Here is a 19,818-nt window from a genome sequence, read left to right on the forward strand (position 1 = left end):
AAGCAAATATATTACAAGGAAAAGATAGTCATATCAGATAACAAAATAAAGACAATATGGGATATAGTGAAGGAGGAGACCGGTAGAACCAGGCATGAAGAGGAACAAATAGCATTAAGAGTAAATGATACATTGGTGACAGATGTGTATAGTGTTGCAGAACTTTTTAACAAACATTTTATAACTGTTACTGACAAGATGGGGTTGTCAGGTTCGGTAGATGCTGCTATGGATTACCTTAGACCAGACATTTCAAGTAACTTCCTTAATATGAATTTGACCCTCACTACCCCAACAGAAATAATGTCCATCATAAAATCTTTAAAATCAAAAACATCTAGTGGGTATGATGAAATATCAACAAAGTTAATTAAAGAATGTGATTCTGAGCTAAGTAACATATTAAGCTATCTGTGTAACCAGTCGTTTATTAGTGGAATATTTCCTGAATGGCTGAAATATGCTGAAGTTAAGCCACTGTTTAAGAAGGGAGATAAAGAAATAGCATCAAATTTCCGTCCAATTTCACTGTTGCCAGCATTCTCAAAAATTTTCGAAAAAGTAATGTACAGTCGTCTTTATAACCATCTTATCTCAAATAACATACTGTCAAAGTCACAGTTTGGATTTCTAAAAGGTTCTGATATTGAGAAGGCTATCTACACTTACAGTGAAAATGTGCTTAATTCATTAGACAAAAAATTGCAGGCAACTGGTATATTTTGTGATCTGTCAAAGGCATTTGACTGTGTAAATCACAATATCCTTTTAAGTAAACTAGAATATTATAGTATAACAGGAAATGCTGCAAAATGGTTCAAATCTTATATCTCTGGCAGGAAACAAAGGGTGTTATTAGGAAAGAGACATGTATCAAGCTATCAGGCCTCATCCAACTGGGAACTAATTACATGTGGGGTCCCACAAGGTTCCATTTTGGGGCCCTTACTTTTTCTTGTGTATATCAATGACCTTTCATCAGTAACATTACCAGATGCCAAGTTTGTTTTGTTTGCCGATGATACAAACATTGCAATAAATAGCAAGTCAAATGTAGTCTTAGAAAGATCAGCCAATAAAATATTTGTGGACATTAATCACTGGTTCCTAGCCAATTCTTTGTCACTAAACTTTGAAAAAACACACTACATGCAGTTCAGAACTTGTAAGGGGTGTCCCAAGAGTATATGTCTAACATACGATGACAAGAAGATAGAAGAAGTGGACAGTGTTAAATTCTTGGGATTACAGCTTGATAATAAATTCAACTGGGAGGAGCACACCACAGAACTGCTGAAGCGTCTTAACAAATCTCTGTTTGCAATGCGAATTTTGTCAGACATAGGGGATATAAAAATAAAAAAGCTGGCATACTATGCTTACTTTCATTCCATAATGTCATATGGGATTATTTTTTGGGGTAATTCATCAAGCCAAGCTAAAGTTTTCCGGGCACAAAAACGTGCAGTGAGAGTTATATGTGGTGTGAACTCAAGAACATCCTGCAGAAGCCTGTTTAGGGAACTAGGGATACTAACTACTGCTTCCCAATATATTTATTCCTTAATGAAATTTGTCATTAAAAATATATCACTTTTTCAAACCAACAGCTCAATTCATGGAATCAATACTAGAAATAAGAATAATCTTCACAAGGATTTAAAGTCACTTAGTCTTGTACAAAAAGGTGTGCATTATTCAGGAACACACATTTTCAATAACTTGCCAGCAGCCATAAAAATCTTAACAACCAATGAAATTCAGTTTAAGAGAAGCCTAAAGGATTTATTGGTGGCCAACTCCTTCTACTCCATTGATGAATTTCTTAGTAAAACCAACTGATTTGTATATAAGTACAACATAACTTCTGCACAATTTCAGTGCAGTAATGTGTTCATTGAAAATTTGTGTGTGTGTGTGTGTGTGTGTGTGTGTGTGTGTGTGTGTGTGTTAGTATACTCTAACTTCTGCACCATTTCAGTGCAGTAATGTGTTCATTGTAAATAAGTATTACAGTAGTTGTATTACCTTATAAATAAATAAAAAACTTTTTTATTTTAAATTCAGTGCATTAGTATTTGTAAAATTACTCTTAGTGTTCATTAAAAAATGACGATCATTCCACTTGGGACCTGTGGAATGGTACATTAGCTTATTTGTTTTAATTGTAAATATTTGTCATGTATTGTTGTTTTTCTGACATGTTCCACATCCTGGAGGACCTCCTCACTACGGATCAATTGGAATGAAAGTAAATCTAATCTAATATAATCTGGGTAAAAAGATTCTTCTACCTTGCCCGATAGATTTTCTTGTGGATGTGATAATCACTCCCAAAAATTGATGAAAATATAAGCGTTTGTTACATAAACTGAAAATAAAAAGTTAAACTTTTCACCCGAGGATAGGTTTGAACCAAGGACCTCTCGTTCCGCAGCTGCTCACGCTAACCACGGGACCACGGCGCTCCTGAGCTCGCGTGAGCCTTGATGTTGCATATGATACGTATGGACTACTCAGTTGGTATATTTTGCTTATTTTTTCATAGTTCCACACAAATTCTTCCTGTTTTCTCGATTGATCTGTGTTCAGTTTTTCAAGGCCTATCCACTGTGCCAACTTATAACTAAATCTGAGGGGGGTGCGATGGGGAGGTTCCCTTGTCAGTGACATGGACTATTAAGTATCAGTCAGAAATTATCCTTAACCATAACTTAAGGAAGTTCCATTTAATTACCAATCAGGAACCAAACAAACAAGTAAAACCAGTAAAGTTTCGGGTTTTGTACTGATTTTCATTTAGACGAATAACTGATCGCACTGGTGATTCCCGGAGTAGAAAATCTTGTCCTGTATGCGAGTCAGTTCCATCTACGAAAAGTTTAGTTGACCAGTAACACCGCCATATACCACTGAAAAGTCTCGTAAAGAACATTTTTCTCTAAAATCTCCGAATAGATAGATAAATTTGTACTAGGTGATAGTAAATCGTGATTGGTAAAAGTTAACACCGCTAAATACTGAAACTGAGTATGTTTAAAGAGTACGTTCGATACAACAGTGTGTCCACTTTGTCACATAAACACAGGAATTTTCACACAACAGCAGTAAAGAAATTCGTTAAAGTTGTGCAACAGCTGTGCAGTCCTACGTTGAGTTGCCGTCAACACGTAACTAGAGTATGTAAAGTACATTGATCACGACCTGAACGAGATGCAAATAGAAAGTATAGCAGTTAAACGTGCGACACAAGATAAGTGTGACCTTGCATAAAAATAAGAAATGACCATTTATGATCAATGCTCATTGCGTTTGCCTTTACCGCATTCTTTCGTTTGAACCACAATATAATATTTATATTTACATAGGTTAACTAACGTTGAATTTAATTAACTTTTAATTTTCTGTGCAGCACGAGGTCTGAAGCACGAGGAGAACAATTATTCGCAAGTACTGAAAGAATGTTGAGTACCGATAAAAAAAAAAAACAAATTAATAATTTTGAATGTATAGAAGCGGAATGTTGGCAGGCCGTGTGTTTGTGTGCAAACAAGTCGCGATCTCTACTGGTGCGACCAGCAGCTGCAAGCACAGGACTGTACGACAGTCAGAGTCGCACCTCAGAACAATAGTGTTAACGAGTTCTGTATTAACAAAGAGAAATTAAAGCTGAGCGGTGCTTAACGAGTACGTAACAAGGGTTCTTTTATTAAACACCTCTGAAAGAAATGCCTGCTCCGGCTTTCTTTCAAATTCGTGCCGTCACTGCACGTGATATATTGGCTGCTACAGAAATAGGATTTTTGAGTAGTATTACCAGAAAGGGATGAGGAACTTCAGGTTTCCCAGAGCATCATAGGTTCATATAGTTTCTGAAAATATTCCAGGCTGTTACGTCAGAGGATACAGTAAAAAATATAAATGATGAATACCGTACTAGAGCTTCTTTCCGATGCATGGCGTTCCAATAATGTGCACGTGCACTACACGGAAGTAATGTCTAACTTCTTCTACTGTTCAGGACCAAAATGTTTTAAGGCTTCCAGTATCGGCATCACTTATTCTGAAGTTGCCAGTAAGGATAAACCTCGTTTTACGATGTACGCCAAGTTGCAGTCTGCCATGTGAAGCGATTTGACACACCAATAAAAGTGTAATATTATAATTATTCATCATAATCAAGAAATAAGCGCATACGCCCTACACACAATATAAAAATATTTGCAGAACAAGGTAAAACTTAACCATTCGCATAAGATTCCAGAAAAAGTAAACATGACAGTTCATATACGGAGACAAAGTATTTTATTATGAAATAAAAGAGTGAAATGCCTGCTAAAACTGTTTCACAATAACAGATTGTTAGTAAAGGAAACTGCAACTACAGTCCGCAAACGTTGTAGGCTGTGACATGCAGTGCTTGCAACGGTTAATAGAGAAACGGCGAATTTCAGTCGAACCCATTCCTGGGAAAAAAACAGTTCGTAAGTCTGACTGACTCTTCTCCTGGGGTCACGGACTGCACTTCTTTTTGGCACTTCATTTCGTACTCGCTTGCATTGAAGACAACATCATCTACATCTACATACATACTCCGCAATCTACCATATGGTGCATGGCGGAGGGTACTGTTCCACTGATGACAGATTACACAGGTGACTTAATATGTTACTAAACTCAGAACCTCACTCTTTAATTAACTTTGTTCACATTGTACCATAGCTACTAGAATTTTCTAATTTTAAGGACTTTATGACAATCATTGCTTCTACTGGTGTACTGAGGGTCATATTCATACTACCGAAGTTATTTGTAATAACAGGTCTGAACTATTCCATGCCAATATCTTATGACATACTTCTTAGAAAGTTTTACATCACAGCACACATTTGTTACCAATCTATCATTTACTATTAAAACTATCTGCTCCTTTCGTTTCTGATTCTACCAATCGCCTCCCTCGCTCTATCCTATATTGTCTTCATTTTGTAATCTGATGTGATTATATTTTGCTAATAATGTATTTCCTTTGATGTCACTATCTTTAATATTTTTCAGTACGTCTTGTAATGAGCTATATCATCAACATCAGTGTTGTTTCTGATTGACAGATATAGTTTCCTTTCTGTTTTACAAGATATCTTTATTCCTTAAAGTAAATCACGGCTTCTTTGTTACTTTTGGGGGAAAACAGTACTCAAACAAGATGAGGATTTAACAAAACTGTCATATTTTCATTCATGTCGTGAGTACTGTCCTAAAATAATCAACTTATGGCTTACTGAGTACATGCGAAACTCAGATTTAATAGATCTTATATCCTGTTCAGTATTGTAATATAATTTTGTTCATTAGACCTTTCTATTAAGATATCATCAACAGCTGTTTGTGAGCAATTACCTACCATAGTTAGGAAGTTTAAAGTACGAATTAAGTGGAATGATAGTGTTACTGACTGTAATAAATTCTTACTGAAAAATATTTTCAAAAATCTACGTTAGAATCGCCAGCAGCCACTATTTATTTGTCTTTTTTTAGTCTAAATAGGCCAGTAGAGTTTCAAGGTGTGTTATGAACACATTAAAGTTACATGCAAGTGTTTATATACAATTCCCATTATGAAATATTTATTATGAAATTCTACTTGTATTGCACATGCTTCCAAATGCTGCTGCAGGCTAAATTTATGATTGTCTCTGTTTCTTTTTTTTTATGACAATTCCTGAAGAATGTGGCAACCGCTCTTTTCCGAATGTTCCATTTGCAAATTGAGCAAGGGGAAAAGACTCTATATGCATCAGTAACGAGCCGTAATTTCTCTTACCTTTACTTCGAGGTCCTCACGCGAGAAGTTGGTTGGTGGTGGTAGAACCGTTCTGCAGTCAGTAGCAAAATGCGGTTCTCTGAACATTCTCTATAGTGATTGGGGAAAGAAAGTCGTCTTCCCTCTTCCCGTTTGAGTTCACGGATAATTTCCGTAATATTGGCGTGTAAATCGAAGCTACTGGTAATGAATCTAGCAGCCTGCCTGTGAATTGCTTCAATGTCTTCCTTTAATCCGAAATGGTGAGCATTTCAGGCACTAGAGAAGTACTGCAGTACTGAAGAATGGGTCGAACTAATGTTCTACGGTCTTCTTATATACAACAGTCACCTGCGCTTTATTCCAGTCACTTGTTGGGCAAGAGATTCGCGATAAATGCAAGCTAAGAAAGAAACCAGTACGGAATAGAACTCTCTGTTGGATTCCACGCAGATCCTTAGATGTTATCGACTCTTGCAGTTGCTTCTCAACGAGAGAGATGTTCATGTCTGTACTGCTGCACATTAGAACAATTCCTCCATATACTAAGTAAGATTTGAAGGTCTGTAAGCCCATCCAACAAGATTCAACCTCACAAAGGAATCTCAACACCACCAAACCGGTCTCTTTCCAAGATGTTTCAGTTATTATACGGGGTTGCTCAATAAAATTCTGGAAACTGACAGATTTTTTGTACATGGATGCAAAGCCATCACGAAATTATAAAAATGAGCTCTGCTCGAACAGTCCACGGGTATACTGCCGGTTCATAGTGTCCAACGGGCACAATATTTCGGCGATCAGACATGTCGCCATCGTCAGGTGCGCTGACGAACTGAGCTCCTGAGGGCGGGCGGCCGATTTAAATTCCCTCCCTCCCCGCCGCGGGCCGCTCTCTCCGCCGTCGCGCCCGCGCGCGCGCCATCGGTCGCGAAGACGTGGGCGACGGAATCTGTCGTAGCGTCGATGTGCTTGCTACGTCCGCCCTGGTCGCCAGTTCTTACTTCTTGCTGAGAGTCTTCTTATTTACATTCAATGCCGGGTCCCAAGCCTTGCTGAGATTGTAGCCGCAATCTCGGTTGATAAGACCTTTCCTGGTGCGAATTTCGATAGCCTCCCTTATAACGCTGTCCCAACATTTAGAGGTCTCAGCCAGGATCTTGGTACGCTCATAATCCATCTCGTGTTTCTCGGTCAAACAGTGCTCTGCTACCGCCGACTTATTTGGATATCTCAGTCGAGTGTGCCATTAATGTTCTCGGCAACGATCTTCGATGGTGCGTACTGTCTGTCCGATAGCCCTGGTCGCCAGTTCTTACTTCTTGCTGAGAGTCTTCTTATTTACATTCAATGCCGGGTCCCAAGCCTTGCTGAGATTGTAGCCGCAATCTCGGTTGATAAGACCTTTCCTGGTGCGAATTTCGATAGCCTCCCTTATAACGCTGTCCCAACATTTAGAGGTCTCAGCCAGGATCTTGGTACGCTCATAATCCATCTCGTGTTTGTCGGTCAAACAGTGCTCTGCTACCGCCGACTTATTTGGATATCTCAGTCGAGTGTGCCATTAATGTTCTCGGCAACGATCTTCGATGGTGCGTACTGTCTGTCCGATATAAGTCTTCCCACGCTCACATGGAATTTGGTATATGCCGGCCTTCCTTTTACTCCCCTGTGTACGTGTGTGTATGATTTTTTCGGTACTTTTTTGGTGTCCGTGATATGTGATGACTGTTCTGTATGTGTCTGGTATTTGCCTGAGGTTGGCGAGATGTTTGGTGTTATATGGGGAGGAGCAGGATTTGGGATTTGGTACTGGGATTTTCTCTTCGACTTAATCGTCGAAGATCGTCATAGGGCGCTTGTGCTTGTCGCGGGTCATGTCATACCGACCTAGGGAGTGGGTGAGGGCGTTTCCTAATCTGGAAGAACCCTCATAGAAGGCCATTGCCAGATCTTGGATACGCTCTCTCAGGCGTGGGATTTCGGCTGCGGCGTGCAGATCATCTGTGGTGAATCCAAGGGGTAAATGCAGTGCCCTCCTGAGGGCGCGGTTCTGCAGCCTCTGGAGTTTTTCCAGGTGCTGCTTTACCGCGTATCCCCAGACAGAGCACGCATACTCCATTACTGGCCGGATCAGGGCCTGGTACGCATTTACTGCTACTGGTCAGGGAAGGGAGCTGGTTGAGTTCAGGATGGGGTATAGGATGGACATTCTGGCGCAGACCTTCCTGTGGACCTCGTCTATGTGGGGTTTCCCCGTAAGACGACAGTCCAAGGTTACGCCAAGGTACTTGGCGGTTCTGCGCCAGGGGAGTTAGGTTCCGTTTAGGTGAAGGTGGTTGGGGGGACGTTGAGGAGATTCGCGCCTTCCGAGCCTGCGGGAAATCAGCATAGCCTGTGTCTTTTCTGAGTTGATGGTGATGCGCCAGCGACGGGCCGAGGTTTTTGTGTCGTGTAAAACCCTTTGTAGCCTGCGAATGGCCAGGTCCTTGTTCGCATTTCTCGTGTAGAAGGCTGTGTCGTCTGTGTACTGTGCAGTGTGCACCAGGGGGGCCGTTGGAGTGTCCGCAGTGTACAAACTGTACAAAACAGGCCCCAGAACCGATCCCTGTGGCACGCCAGCACGAATACGCCTTTTGGTGGAGGTGGCAGTTTCTACTTTGTCGGAGAAAGTTCTATTTGTGAGATAGCTTTTGATCAGCATAACTATTCTCCCGGGAAATCCTTGTGTGTACAACTTGTAGAGTAGCCCTCTATGCCATACTGAATCAAAGGCTTTGGCTACGTCTAGTAGCACTATCCCGCAGTAGCCTCTGTGGTTGAATCACTCTGTGGCTGTTTCATCCATTCTCATGACCTGTTGTGGGGCAGAGTGGTTCTGCCGGAACCCGAATTGGAAATCCGGCAGAATTTGCTCTCTGGTTATATGTTCTTGTATGGGTCTTTGCAGGAGGCGCTCATAGATCTCGCTGAGAGTTGGCAAGAGGCTAATCGGCCTGTAGTGCTGCGGGAGTAGAGGTTCTTTCCCTGGTTTGTGTATCGCGACCACTTCCGCATGTTTCCAGCAAGCTGGGAACTCGCGGGAACGAGTAATCTCGTTGAGGACGTTCACGAGGTGTGTGATCGCTGTGGGTGGGAGATTTTTGACTAACTGGTTAGTGACACTGTCGTACCCTGGCGCCTTCCTCAGCATTGAGGAAGACAGCCAGTTGACGACTGACTACCTATTCATGCTCTTCATCCTGGGGTTCTGCCGCTTGAAACTGCTTCTCGAAGTAGTCGGCGAGGGCGTTGACCTTTCCAGCATGGCTGTAGACCAGTCCCCGCTCGCCGTGCAGTGGCGGCATCCTAGCGCGTCTTTTTGTGAACTGTTTGATTGCTTGCCATAGTGTAAGATCGTCTTCTTTGAGAACTGTGAGGCGGTTTTGCCATTGCTGGTTTCTGTGCTCATTGAGCGGTACCTTCAGTTCTCTCTGTACACGATTGAGCAGCCTCCTGGTGGCCTGATTTCTGGTGATCTTCCACTCTTTTGCCACTCTGTTCTTATGTCGAATTTGAGCTAGCAAGTTTTCCGGGAGCTGTATTTGCGGCGGTGGGCCATCCCTTTGTGGAAGGGTGGCCTCTTCCGCTGCCTGCAAGATGGTGCCTGTTAAGTCATGTAGCGCTTGTTCTACTGTTTCGGCAATAGGTGGCGGAGCGCGAGCGATACCAGTGGCGACAGTTTCTCGGTATCGCTCCCAGTCTGTACGTTTGTAAGACGTCTGGTACCGTGGTAGTGCTACCCATTCTCCCACATCAACCTCTAGAATCACTGGGTTGTGGTCGGAGGACATTCTGTTGATTGTCCTTGCGGCCACAAACCCTGCGATCCTCCTAGTGAGAGCTATGTCTAACACAACGGGCCTGCTTCTGTTTTTCAGAAAATGTGTGGGCTCGACTGGACCCCATGTTTCGAAGTGGTGGGTGCGCGCTAGTTGTTGCAGTTTGGCGCCTGCTCTGGAGGTTACTCTAGAATTCCAATCAGGGTGTTTGGCATTGAAGTCTCCCCCTATTACGAGTTTGCCTTCAAGTTGCCCTAGAGCAGCTATGTCTCCCTCATCTATCTGGTCATGTGGGGGTCGGTAGACTGCAACAATTGTTAGGGGTCCGGTGGCAGTGGTTACTTTCAACGCCACTGCTTCAATTTTATTGGTAGCTTGTAAGAATACCTGGTGGTGGGGGATCCCTCTTTTTATGTATATGGCCACTCCTCCGCCTTGGGTTGGCCTGTCTTTGCGATAGCTAACATAGTTGGGGACTGTCGCTTTTATTCCCGGTTTTAGGTGGGTTTCTCCCATCATGCATATGTCGATAGAGAACTCCTTCATGAGCTCTCTGAACTCGACCTCTTGATTAACAATGCCGTCTGCGTTAAAGACGCACATTGTCAGGCCTTGGATGTTTGGTTGTCTATTTATGATGGGGTTTTGAAACTACTGAGGAAGTCGCAGAGGGGAGCGACTGCTGGACTGCTGCCTGAAGGGCAACGAGGATCTGTGTGTTCTCCCTCTGGGCTTCTCTGAATTCCTTCATCATTTCCATGACGAGGTTCATGGTGTGCACCATAATGCCTAACACCTGATCCGAGGGTGTGGGCTGTGTGTGGGGTTCCCTAGAGCTTTCTCTGTCATGGAGGATCTGGTCATTGTTGCTGTGTGTTTCCCGGTGTTGTTCTTGTGACGGTGTCTGGTGTTGTGGTGATGGAGCTACGTTTCCATGGCTTCTCAAAGGAGAAACCACTTCTGCATAAGTTGCCCTTGGTGTGTCCGGCCTTGGTTTTACCCAGGCCTTGTCCGTGTGTGTTGTCGTGTTTTGTTTTCTTGTGTGGCTGGATGGGATCGTGGTGTTTTGTTAGCGTGTGTGGGGGGCGGCCTTTGCGCCCTTTGCCTGCTGTGTGTGTCGTTTATGGACCTCAGAACCCTGGTAACCCGCTGTGTGGTTTTTACCACACAGTGCGCACCTTATTTGTGGGTCCGTGTGTGTTATGGTGCATGTCCTTGTGTCATGGGCCTCGGCGCATTTTCTGCACCTTGCTGCCATGGAGCAGTGTGCTGCAGTTTGATTAAGGCCCTGTCACCTGAAGCACTGCACCGTCTTGTTTTTGCGGCGCAGTGGTTCAGTGGTCACAGGGACAGCCAGGATCATCTTTATTTCCCTTTTGTTTTGTGGGACATCTGGCAGTGTGACCTGATACAGGGGCCATTTGCTCCCTATGTTGTCCATCTGCTGGACCGCCTTGACGACGTACCCCTGGGCAGTCAAGTCTGTTTGGATCGCCTGGGGGGCCACTCGTCTCGGTAGGTCTCTGATGACAATGTTCTTGTTTCATGTCTTTGTTGTGGGGAATGTGTAGTGGGGTATGATTTTGTTGTTAAGAAGTGTTTTGATTGTGCTGTAGTGCTCAAGTGTGCGTACTGTTATTTTGATTTTATCACCGTCAGCATGTTTTGCCTGGAAATTGCCTCCCCCAATTTCTGTTTTTAGCATCTCGAAGAGTTCCTCGTAATTCTGTGTAAACTCTGCGACGATCGGAGGGAGGTAGTGGGTGACCTGATTTTGTGTTTGCGTTGTGTCTTGTGATGTCTCTGCTCATCGGCCACCGGCTGAAACCTGTTCGGGCTGGGTTCCACTCCCCGAGCAGCCGGAAGCCTCGGCTGGCGAAAGGTTTTCTTCGCCAGCACGAAACCATCCGAGTCTTGCCCGGTTACGTGGTTCCCTTCCAGTGCGGTTGTTTCCTAGTCCCCTCCCAGAGCGACGACAGGTTCTGTCGGGGGCGCAGGTTCCTCTCAGGGTGATGGAGTGGTTGGGGTGGGGGCGTTGAAGTGCTTTTTCCCCTTGGAATGCTTCTCCTTCCTGTCCTTCCTTGCACACCGCTGCTTGGATGAGGTGGACTTAAGTGGGGGGGATTTGAGGAACTGAGATCGGGTAGGGGGTTGGGTAGCAGTTGCGGGTTTGGGAAGGATTTTGGTCAGTTGACTGGACTTCTGCTTGCCAGTTAGATTGAAGATGTGTTCGGCGAGGCGTTTACGGCCGTTGGCAAGCAGGAGCGGGCTGAGTAGAGGGGAGGGAGGGAAGGGGGGATCGCAAATACTGACAATGTATTTGTTTGTTTGTGTTTTTAGTTTATTTACCATGTCAGGAGCGGAAAGGGGGCTTGCTGCCAGGTGATTGTCAGTTGCAACTTTTGTTGTCAGCGTTGGGTTTTCCTGTTGCATTGCTGACCCTAAGAGAACGGTGGCAGACGCAGAATTATGGACGGGGGCGGCGGAAAACCTTTCTGTGGTTCCGCGGCCCGCTTCCAGGTCCTGGCCTACTTTTTCCCTGTTCTTGGGGGGGAGGGGCAGAGACTAACTCTGCGGCAGCTGAAGTGCTCGAAACGGCCGGCCGCGCGGCCCGCGGCAACAAGAAAACGCGCCACATGTCGTCAGCGGAAAGAGACCGCCGCGACCCCAAGGCACCACCCGAGCCCTACATACCACAACGACGAGAAGACACGACAATTCACCTGTCAGGCGACGCCATGCAAAATTTCCCAAGTACCGTTTGTGCTAAGACCTCAGTGCAAGTGCCCGTCAGTGTTTTAATAAAAACACAGCCGGAGAACACTTCTGTTTGTGCTCACGTGCAAGCGGGGGCCTATGGCCGACAGTGCGATAGCTAGAGGAGCGATGCTCAACCCTTGACTGCCACTCAGCGAGTGGCAAGCACATCGACGCTACGACAGATTCCGACGCCCACGTCTTCGCGACCGCCGTCGCGCGCGCGGGCGCGGACGGCGAAGAGAGCGGACCGCGGGGGGAGGGGTTGTAAATCGGCCGCCCGCCCTAAGGAGCTCAGTTCACGGTCTTCGCACGGAATGCCAACGGCGTCCGCACGCAAGCCGGCGAACTCCGCCAATTTCTTCGCGACGAAGCCTTCGACGTCTGCCTTATCAATGAAACCCACCTGAAGCCTGGGGTCGACGTCAGAGCGGCGAACTATTCCAGCTACCGCACCGATCGACTGACGGCGCGTGGAGGGACAGCCGTTTACATCCGCAATGGCATTCGTCATCAGGTGATACAACTTCCACCACTGGCAACGCTGGAGGCCACTGGTGTCGTCGTTCATACCTCGGCGGGCACCATCACGTTCGTCGTTGCGTATAGACGGCCGTCCCGTCTGCTGGACCCTGCTGACGTCGATGCTCTGCTCTCCTTGAGGGAGCATGTGTTCGTCGCCGGGGACTTCAATAGCAAACATGTCGCCGGGAACTCCAGGATCACCAATGCCGCTGGACACTGCCTGCTCAGGGTGGCAGGACGTCACCACGCGCTTGTGGTGGGGCCGTACGACCCGACTATCTTCCCTGCCCGTTGCCAACCGGGTATAATAGACATCGCGGTCGTCAAGGGCATTCCTCATCAGATAACTGCCACGACGAGGACGGCACTGTCTTCAGATCATGTCCCAGTGGTTTTTGACGTAGATCTGGACGCCCTGCAACAGCCCAGGAGAGGCATCTCGCTTGCTGGCATCAACTGGGACAGGTTTCAAGCAGCCGTGGCGGACTGACTCCCCGCTGCCCAGCCCCCCGCGGACGCTGGAGCGGACGCAGCTCTACTGCACTTCGCGGCCACTACGATAGATGCGGCCAAGGCAGCAACGCTGCCCCTACCACGGACTCCGCCTGACTACTCCCGACAGCTGTCGCCGGACATCCTTGCGGTCATCACTGAGAAGAACCAGATCTACAGGGAATGGCAGAGGACACGACATGCCGACACCAAGCGCCTCTTCAGCAGGATGCGTCGCGACATCCGGGCCGCCATTGACAACCATCGCCATCGCGACTGGAATAAGAAGGTCGCCACCCTCTGCCTTGACGACGGCACGGCCTGGCGAACGACGAGGACTTTCCTACGCCGCACCCAACGTATCCCTCCGCTGACGGTCAATGGTCAGGCTGTCTGCGATCCAGCTGCGAAAGCGGATGCCATAGCAAACGTCTTTGAGACTGCGTTTTCGCCGATAGAAGACCCGACTGATGCTGTACAAGACGACCTGGTTGCTGACCGGCTCCCGCGCTACTTGGAGGCACGCGACGACGATGACGTCATTGAAGAGACGACGGCGGCGGAAGTGTCGTCCATCCTGCGCGCCCTCCACCCCAGGAAAGCTGCGGGCCCTGACGAAGTTTCCAACGCCATTCTCAAGAAGTTGCCGTCAGTGGCTGTTACTCATCTGGCCAACATATTTAATGAAATCCTCCGGTCCTGCAGTTTTCCTCGCCCGCATCTCGTGGTCGTGCGGTAGCGTTCTCGCTTCCCACGCCCGGGTTCGCGGGTTCGATTCCCGGCGGGGTCAGGGATTTTCTCTGCCTCGTGATGGCTGGGTGTTGTGTGCTGTCCTTAGGTTAGTTAGGTTTAAGTAGTTCTAAGTTCTAGGGGACTTATGACCACAGCAGTTGAGTCCCATAGTGCTCAGAGCCATTTTTGCAGTTTTCCTCAGTCCTGGAACCATGCAGAGATCGTGGCGATTCCGAAGATGGGGAAAGATCTGCGCCAGGCCGCGAACTACAGGCCTATTAGTATACTGCCAGCTGTCTCCAAGGTCTTTGAACGGATGTACATCAGGCGACTGCAGCGCCACGTTGACGAGGAAGGCCTCCTGTCAGAAGAGCAGTTCGGATTTCGCAGGGGCCACTCAATAGTTCACCAACTCCTACGGCTGGTGGTAGATGCGTTCGTCGCACTCGAGCAGCGCGAGTTCTTCGGCGCGGTGTTCCTGGACGTGTCGCGTGCTTTCGACAGTGTATGACACCGTGGCCTCTTATTCAAACCTTTTGAACTTGGGGTGCCGGCGTCGCACGTCCGTCTCATCCGTTCCTATCTTGAAGGTCGGACCTTCCATGTGCGGGCCGCGCACGGATTGTGCACCGTCCGCCGCATCAACGCCGGTGTGCCACAGGGCTCGGTATTGGGGCCACTCCTGTATTCGCTGTACACTTCTGATGCACCGAAGACCGACCGTGTGCGGCTCGCCCTGTACGCGGATGACACGGCTCTATATACGAGAAGCCTCAACACCGCCGTCATGCGCCACCGTCTGCAGCTCGCCGTTGACACCCTGGCAGCCTGTGCCGTCAAGTGGCGTCTACAATTCAATGGGGCAAAGACACAGTTCCTGATCGTCACCAGAAGACTCGTTCCTGCTGGCCTGCAACCGCTCACCGTCGGTGGAAGCCCTGTCCCGTAGCGTCCAACGGCGCATTACCTCGGCGTCACCATCGACCGCCGACTCACGTGAAGTCCCCACATCCATGAAGTGCAAAGTGCGGAACAGGCTCCGCAAACTCTACCCGGTGCTGAATCCCAGTTCCCAACTACCACCACGGCTGGGCATCAGTCCGTACAAGGCGCTGCTCCGCCCTGTACTACAATACGCCGCCGTCGTCTGGGGGAACGCCGCCGACACCAACCTGAAGAAGCTGGAGACACTGCAGAATCGCATACTTCGGCTGGCCTTACACCTGCCTTACGACTTCCCAAGCGCTCATCTTCACGACGTCGCGGAAGTACCACTGCTCCGTGACCTCTTCAAGACGACCGCCCGCACCTTTTACGTACGTGCTGGCCGGTCAGACAACAACCACATCCGGGCGCTGGGCCGCAAACTGCCGCGCAGCGCCACCACCAGATGGCCATACCTGCTAGCTGCCTATCTAGCACTGCAGAACTGTGCTGAGGAAACACCCCTGAAGACAATCAACACGTGAGGACGCATTACATCAGCATGCATGGGAGGCAAAGCAATAACTGCTGCGAACTCCATCACACATCGGAGGACAAGTTATCTCCGTGAAGATCCACGCGAGGCGAGGAGCTCAGTTCGTCAGCGCACCTGACGATGGCGACATGTCTGATCGCCGAAATATTGTGCCCGTTGGACACTATGGACCAGCAGTATATCCGTGGACTGTTCGAGCACCAAATACGCCGGGAGAAAATGAAGAATCACATAAAAATGAACTCTATTTTCCTAAAATGTTATGTTCAAGTTCATCTGGGCAGACCACATTCATCCTATAATTCAAGGTTCGTTTTCGATATCGCTGATTTCACAATCAACCATTTCTGAATCTCTGTGGGAAGTGCCAAAGTATCTGCACCCAAATTAATTACTCTAGGCCTTCGCTATAAAGGTAATCGGGAACTTCAGTTCCTAAATCAACCATAAACTCTGCAGATAACTGTCTTATAGACACAATTTGATTAAAATTGCTCATAAATCAAAAGGTAACTGAAGATATACTAGTAAGATTCAGTACAGATTATGCTTAAGAATTTTCTCTCATATCAGCATTAGTTTGACATGGGTTTTAGGGGGAACAATGGAAACCTGTTTACTGTAAAAGAACGTGCCGCTCATTTGCATATTCAAGTGGTGTCGTTTAACAAATGCACATCATTATAGCCCTATATGACTTACATGAGTCACTGGAAAAACCAGGGGATGCGTTGCATGATCTCCTATAAGGTACCTCTTTCGTAGAAGTGCACGTCCATACAGCTAACACTGTTCATACGTAAATTCTTGAGCGCTAAAGATAACGGTGTCCAAGTTGATGTCATGTTTCTTTTTTTACTAATTCTGGAAGAGATTCAACGAAGTTCCTCCAGATTTTCGTCTAGTCCACGACATTAAAACGCTTGGGGCATCGTATCAACTTTTTTACTGTATTCGCAACTTTCTAGCTCATTGAACAACATAACTCATCTCCTATGAAGCATGGTAGGAAACGCAAAAACAGCTAATCTCGTACGTCATGTTCAAATTCTGTAGCATTACACCATACTTGTCAAAGTAGACTCGACTGTAAGTACGTGCCTGTGTACACTGAAGTATCAAGGAAACTGCTATAGGGATGCCAATTCAAATACAGAGATACGTAAACAGGCAGAATATGACCCTGCGGTCGGCAACGTCTAGATAAGACAACAATTGTCTGGAACACTTGTTAGATCGGTTACTGCTGCTGCAATGGCAGGTTATCAAAATTTAAGAGTTTGAACGTGGTGCTATACTCGGCGCACGAACGATGGGACACAGCAGCTCCGCGGTAGCGATGAAGTGGGGATTTTCCCGTACGACCATTTCACGAGTGTACCGTGAATATCAGGAGTCCGATAAAACATCAAATCTCCGACATCGCGGCGTCCGGAAAAAGATCTTGCAAGAACGGTACCAACGGCGACTGAAGATAATTGCTCAACGTAACGGAAGTGCAACGCTTTCGCAAACTGCTGCAGATTTCAGCGCTGGGCCATCAGTAACTGTCAGCATGTGAACCATTCAACGAAACATCAACGATATAGGCTTTCGGAGCCGAAGGCCTACTCGTGTACCCTCGATGAATGCATGACATTACCCCCCGCCTGGGCCCGTCGACGCCGACATTGGACTGTTGATGACTGGAGACATGTTGCCTGGTCGGAGGAGTCTCATTTGAAGTTGTATCTAGCGGATGGACGTGTACGGGTATGGAGACAACCTCATGAAGCCAGGGACACTGCATCTCAGCAGGGGACTGTGCAAGCTGGTGGAGCCTCTGTGCCGGCCGGTGTGGCAGAGCGGTTCTAGGCGCTTCAGTCTGGAACCGTGCGGCCGCTACGGTCGTAGGTTCGAATCCTGCCTCGGGCGTGCATGTGTGTGTTGTCCTTAGGTTAGTTAGGTTTAAGTAGTTCTATGTTCTAGGGGACTGATTACCTCAGATGTTAAGTCCCATGCATCGTTCGTCTAGTCCCCCTAATCAATGACAGGTGCATTACATAGCAATGGACACAACTAGTATAGCCAGCTATCTGTGGATTCCATAAGATCATTTTTCAGGATAAGTGCGTCTCCGTCGTGTCAGGATAAACTTTCTGTATATGTCTCAAAAATATCACTATCAGACCTCAATAACTGCCTCAAATGAGCGGAAATATCAAGATATATTGAGGTATTCGCAAAAAAAGAACCAAACCACTATTGAATAGTCGAGGGGCCCTAAAGAAATTCGACACTGAGGACTGCCTGCAGTCAAAAGATAGATAGTAGGGAGACTTTCGGAACACGGAAAATAAAAGGTGCATGGAATGGTAGGTGGTGTATCTGTAGCAGTAGATAATCCAAAATTAACTGGAATCTGCATGCGAAATATCTTAGGGACGAATAATTATCACTAAAGGGATAAAATTTGTAGCTATATTTGTACATCAAGCGTCACCTTAGGTTACAGAACTATAACTTTCTGGAAAATCTCCATTCGCTAATGCGTGCTTACCTATATTGTGCTACAACAGTTGGATATACTTCTATAATCCCACAACTGACTTGAAAATTACAATAAAAAGAGCGACATACGAGAGGAAACTTCTAATGAAACCGTTATAAAAGCTTTCTCGGAACGTTACATAGAATAGATGGTTCGGTACGCTATCTCCGGTGGATATTCGCCAACTTGTTGACGATAAACAGACCAGACTCCTCTGTCATATTCACATAGAGAAAGTGATCAATGATGACGAAGGAGAATGAATACCAATGTGTAAAGTAATGGAAGACTGTAGAGATCCCCGTTGGTATACAGGTAATGTCAGGAAGCATCTAAGGAAACAGCATCTGATAGTCAGATGGTAATTGGAACACATTCTTCTCTCAAAACGGTAGTACGTAATGCCTTAGCAACTGCTGTAGCAGAATATTGTCATAGTACCTGCCTGAAAACCCAAAGACGTTTTGAGCATATATTGAGACTGTTAGTGGCACAAAACTCAGTGTTCACGCATTTACGTACGAAATGGAACCAGAACATAAAATAGAAAAACAAACACCGAATTGTGGGATTTTGCTTTCAAACGTACCTTCACATAGGAAAATCAAGGCGTGTTGCCGTCATCCAATAGCCGTACCGAACCTAAGATTATCGGCATAGGAATGAGGACTTGTGGTGTTGTAAAGCAGATAAAGCGTTGCCGATCACAGCGCCGTATTCTGCCTGTTTGCGTATCACTGCCGGCCGAAGTGGCCGTGCGGTTAAAGGCGCTGCAGTCTGGAACCGCAAGACCGCTACGGTCGCAGGTTCGAATCCTGCCTCGGGCATGGATGTTTGTGATGTCCTTAGGTTAGTTAGGTTTAACTAGTTCTAAGTTCTAGGGGACTAATAACCTCAGCAGTTGAGTCCCATAGTGCTCAGAGCCATTTGAACCATTTTTTGCGTATCACTGTGTTTGAATACGCATGCCTATATTAGTTTCTTAGGCGCTTCAGTGTAAACTACTCGGCAAATGCATTCGCTAAATATATTGCTCTATATTAGTAATTTTGGTGAAGCGTTGTGGTGTAAGATAATAATTTTAAACATTTAGAGCCTTAACTTATTACTTTCTGGCTTCTTTCCATGGTTTTTTATACTCGCTTCTTCGGACACTAAGTTTGTTTATCTGCTCTGAAAAATTTAATTTCACACCATTAACCTAACCAAGACATGATGTTACAATGAAATCCAGACCATTAGCTGCTTACAAGCATTGACAAATATCAACGAGTACAGTTGAAGATGTGTGCCCCGACCGGCTTTCAAACCCAGGATCTCCTGCGTACATGGCAGACGCTCTATTCGTCTGAACCACCGAGGGCACTGAGGACAGTGCGACTGCAAGGACTTACCTCTGGCACGCTCCCCGTCAGATCCACATTTTCAACTTGCTGTCCACACACTACGTTTCTAGTGTCCCTGCCCACTGTACTCCTTACTTGCAGCAGTCAATCTACCAATTCCCGTAAGAGTTCGGGCGATGTTAGAGCATTCGCACTGAAGAAGATCATTGGCCTGTAAGCCTTATCTATATGAAAATGGTATCTGTTCTTTCAGACATGTCCGAATGAACGGATACCATCTTCATATTCATATAATATATGATGCATTCACAATTCACACACTTGTGATTAAA

Source organism: Schistocerca nitens, chromosome 3, assembly GCF_023898315.1.
Source record: "Schistocerca nitens isolate TAMUIC-IGC-003100 chromosome 3, iqSchNite1.1, whole genome shotgun sequence".
Classification (NCBI taxonomy): domain Eukaryota; kingdom Metazoa; phylum Arthropoda; class Insecta; order Orthoptera; family Acrididae; genus Schistocerca; species Schistocerca nitens.